Source organism: Nelumbo nucifera, chromosome 8 (assembly GCF_055504915.1).
Source record: "Nelumbo nucifera cultivar China Antique chromosome 8, China Antique-T2T, whole genome shotgun sequence".
NCBI classification, from domain to species: domain Eukaryota; kingdom Viridiplantae; phylum Streptophyta; class Magnoliopsida; order Proteales; family Nelumbonaceae; genus Nelumbo; species Nelumbo nucifera.
Window position 1 is genome coordinate 23,897,165 of NC_142656.1, and position 5,092 is coordinate 23,902,256.

Sequence of the window (5,092 nt, forward strand, 5' to 3'; positions counted from 1 at the left end):
GTACACCATATCCCATTTCTCATTATTTGTCTTACTCTCATGTTCACCTAAAACACATGGCCTTCCTTTCCTCAGTTGATACCCACCATGAGCCTACATCCTTCTCCAAGGCTGTCAAGGATCCACATTGGCATGATGCCATGGCTTGTGAAATTAAGGCTCTTGAGACCAATAATACTTGAACCATCACTGACTTACCTTCCAACAAACATGCTATTGGGTGCAAGTGGGTATACAAGGTAAAATTTAAGGCTGATGGTTCCATCGAGTGCTACAAGGCCGTCTTGGTGGCCAAAGGTTTTACGCAAACTGAATGTATAGATTACACTGAAACCTTCACACCTGTTGCAAAAATGGGTATTGTACGCTGCCTACTTGCAATGGCAGCCATAAAGAATTGGCATGTCTTTCAACTTGATGTGCACAATGCATTCCTACATGGAGATTTAGATGAAGACATCTATATGCATCTTCCACTAGGTTTTGCACATAAGGGGGAGCAACATGTCTATAAATTAAACAAATCCTTATATAGGCTGAAACAAGCCTCCAAGAATTGGTTTGCTAAATTCTCTAGTGCCCTCCTTGAGGCAGGCTTCTCCCAATCCAAAGTTGATTACACTCTATTACTTATCAACATGGATCCTTGTTTATTGTTGTTCTTGTCTATGTCAATGATGTTATCTTGGCTAGAAATGATGATTCTCACATATCTCAGCTGAAACAATTCCTCAATTCCAAGTTTCACCTCAAGGACCTTGGTCCCCTCAAGTATTTTCTTGGCATCGAAGTGGCTCGGTTCGCTGCTGGCATCTTTCTTTGCGAACGAAAATATGCACTTGATATACTTAATGATACTCGTCTCCAAGGTGCAAAGGCAGCATATTTTCCTCCCCAACAACAAAACAAGTTGGACACCGATGGCAGCCCCTTACTTCAGGATCCAGGCCCATTTCAGTGACTCATTGGGCGCTTACAGTACTATCACATGCCCGGATCTAGTGTATGTTGTTAATAGCCTTAGTCAATTTCTTAGTGCTCCACGTACCGCATTGGCATGTTGGTCTGCGCATTTTGCACTACATCAAAGGAACGATGGGCACTGGTATTCTATTGTCATCAACAAGCAAGTTGACTCTTCATGCTTATACAAATAGTGATTGGGGTGGCTGCACCGCCACTCGACGCTCCGTCACTGGGTACTACATCTTCCTTGGTTCCAGCCTAATTACATGGAAATCTAAAAAGCAGTCCTCTGTATCACATTCTTCGGTAGAAGCGAAGTACCGTTCTCTGGCCCACACAGCTTGTGAAGTGCAATGGCTCCATTATTTGCTTCATGACCTCGACATCTCACTCCCATCCACCACCATTTTTTGTGACAATCAGGCTGCTATTTCCATGGCAAAGAATCCAACTTTCCATGAGCGAACAAAACATATAGCGTTGGACTGTCATTTTGTTCGTGAAAAGGTTCAAAATGGTCTTCTTCAGCCAGCCTACATTAATTCTTCCTCTCAAGTGGTTGGCATTTTTACCAAAGCACTGGGCAAAGAAGCCTTCCAGCGCCTATGTTGCAAGTTGGTCCAATCTATTTTTGCTCCAGGTCCAACTTGAGGGGGAGTATTACGTGTACGTCACCTATGTGAAACCAACACAGTTGGAGACTCCAGCTCTTTATTCCACTTTCATTACTTATCCCTCTCCCTCTTTATCCTTATCTCTAACTATACTTCATCTTATCTTATCCTATCTCAAGGATGCCACCAATACCAAAATTCCTGTAACATTCTTAAATACTGTTGAATATACTAAACAAGATATACAATTGACTCAGATTTTACAGTATAAGCTATTCAAAGAGTTTGTGGCAAACAATGCTCCAAGCGACATGACATACTGACAGATGATGTAGGATCTCCGGATTTTTCACCAAAACTAGCGGGTGCCAAATAAGGCCATTATTTGTTACATTGTATTAAGTTATAGGATAAATTACTAACCTCTATTGTGGTTTTTTGACAACTTCTTTAATTTATTCTAAACTTTGGCTTCATTCTCTAGAAAATCCCATATAGGACAATACCCTCATATATCCATTTTGATATAATTAGCAAATTTCCATGTATTTTGTTTGTTAAAATTTTAGATTATGATGATGGTAATAATATGTATATAGTTTTTTTATTATCTATTATATATATTAAAGAATAAAATATAATTTATTAAAAAGAAAAAAAAATATATTACAATCGAAACTGAACTACAAAAACAGCTCCATCAGCTCTGAAAGACAATAAAAAATCTTCCAGCTTAGAGACCTGACAAATTTGTATCTATACTACCTATAAAAGAGCAAATGTCCCTTCTTTCTGAAATTTTTATTGGATGTTTTCTACCCCTTATCTAAGCAGCATACAAAAGGCATAAAGAGGGCATAAATATCTTTTAGACTCACTCCAAAAACATCTAACTTATAACAGTTCAGAAACTGCCTACTTATAATTGTTCAAAAACTGCCCATACATTGTAAAAAGATTTTTTTGTCTTAGAGACACTGTCATGTGCAAATGCACGTACATGTTTTGTAGCCCCAAAAAGCACAAGCTGAAGACCAGGACATTCATAAACTCGCCCTACATAGACATGGCTAACAGGTGGCCTTATTTCTTCCCTCGTACATTTACTATTATTGAAAACTCCACATAAAAATTTACAAGCTTTCTCAATTTTCTACTTTCAGAAAGTCCACCGAATTTAAAGAGATAGGCTTCAGTCAGTGCAAGGCCTGTTCAAACAGCCTTGTATAGGGAATATCTCCGCACTTATGTGCTTTATTTCATGGAGAGATATTCCCAATACAAGGCCATAGTGGTTGTTGGAAGGGGCTTTGTACTGACTGAATCCGGTTTCGAACCTAAACCCCTCACTACCTGCATAAAAGTCTTCATCATCACTATCACCTTCTTTTCTCTCTTGTGTGTTTTTGGCTTCTCCCTCAAACCTTCAGAAAGACTCTCTAGCGAATTTTTCCCCAACCTATAAATGCAAACCCAACGACTTTTTCACCTATAGAACCTTCTCTACATGGGACTCTTTAGACCTATGCTCCTCTTCCATTGATCATCTCTGTCTCTTCCCTTTGTTCTAGAGGAACTTCCTTTACCAAAATCCTGGGCTGTGTTGTCTTCTTTCCAAGTAACCCAATTGAAACTATGGCAATAGTTAGGGGTGGAGCTAGGGGGGGACCCAAGGGAGCCATGGCCCCTCCCATGGTCCAGAAATCAGCACACTGAATACACCTTTCTTTGTAAGTTTCCTCCCTCCTCTCACTTCTCACCCAATGGTGGTTCCCCTGTGGCTCATCCATTAGTTTTGGCCTCCTTCATAAAAAATTCCTAGCTGCACCCCTGAATAACCTCCAACTCTCCTTCTAGGATTGGAAAAGAGTTTGAGTCCTGATTCTCAAAAACTTTTTTCACTAACTCCATTGAGAACCACACTCCCTTGTCTTGCATGCTTCTTGCATAACATCCTCCATCCTGCCCTTTTTGCATTGTTGGCTAAGAATAAGTTTCTCAAGTTCCTAGACTGAGTGGAGTATATTTTGGCTCGTCTCTAGGAGCAGATTGTTGATTTTGGGACACATCACTCAGAACCTGACCTCCCAAAATTTCTCGACCAGCTCGCACTTGTCACTAACCTTGGAATGGAAAGCCCATCACTTTGGGTCCCACCCTCAAAGACTCCCCAAAAATAACTGGCTCATGGGCCTAAGGAACCTCCTATGTGCAAAGATTTGATTTGAACCTTACTCAGTAGAGGGGCCCACATCCCCATCTTCCTTTGACTCTGACTCTAATGGAACCAAAGCGATACAACCATCTCCCTCCAGCGAACGGGGGAGGGGGAGGTTTTTTGTCCATCTAGAACCTCCTTCTAATGAGATCGACCCGTGTGAATCAATCGAAACCTACCACTCCTGGACCCCCCACCCCACCACACACGAGCACTAGTCTTTGAGACTTTGGTGGAGGATTGTCCACTTTCTGATACATCGAGATTAGTCATCCTCAAGACTTAACTGAGAACCGCCTAGACAACTCAATCTTCCTAAACTACTGTACAATTTCCATGTGTAATTTGTTCAATATGACAATATATAATATTAGAGATATTTTCAAAATTTTCTACATAATTTATTTTTAATGTTTCAATATTTCTTAATTTTATTATTTAATTATCATATACCATTTGATGCAAATGACTAATTAGTTGCTAAGTTTTGAAAATAAAAGGCATGAGCTTAAGATTAAAGATTTTAAACTACCTTTGGGAGCGATCATACCAGTACTAATGCACTGGATCCCATCAAAACTCTAAAGTTATGCGTGTTTGGGCGAGAGTAGTAGTAGGATGGGTGACCTCCTGAAAAGTCTTCGTGTTGCACCCTAATTTTATTGGGGTGCTATCATACCAGCACTAGTGCACCAGATTCCATCAGAACTCCGAAGTTAAGCATGCTTGGGTGAGAATAGTACTAAGATGGGTGACCTCCTGAAGTGTTGCACCCAATTTTATTTATTTATATGTGATGTGATCTTTTTATTATAAAAAAAAAAGAAATTAAAAGGCATGTGATTATATTATCCTCTCCCTAAACTTACAATTTTTATGTGTAGTTTGTTTTTGAGTAGTTTTGAAAATAAAAAAGATGTGCTTATATCATCTTTTTATGCCCCAAAATTATCCCTTGCTAGAGGGGTGACACCATAAATTTTTTATTAATATAAGTAAACCCGCTAACGGAGGAGGATTAGAAACCTTGTCCATCAAAAAAGAATATCACTATTTAGGCATTCAGTGAGGGCCCATAGTTTGTTGGATTGCGACCTCGAGAAAAAGCAACCGTCTGACTGTCAATTGGCGTACGTAGCAGAAATGGGTCTCCATCCTTGTGTAGCTTGAATCCCACTCAATCTTGTATTCCAACATGAAAATTCCTCACCAACATGTAGGGACCTAAACTGGTAGAGATGAGTCGATCCAGATTTGCACTCGATAATTGAAGTAGAACTCAGCTCAGTTCTTC

At 39.8% G+C, this 5,092-nt stretch overlaps 1 pseudogene; it reads left to right on the forward strand.

Annotated features, from left to right (window-relative positions):
• Positions 1-4,334: 4,334 nt before the first annotated feature.
• LOC148789744 (5S ribosomal RNA) lies at positions 4,335-4,453 on the forward strand (annotated as a pseudogene).
• The last annotated feature ends 639 nt before the right edge of the window (positions 4,454-5,092 follow it).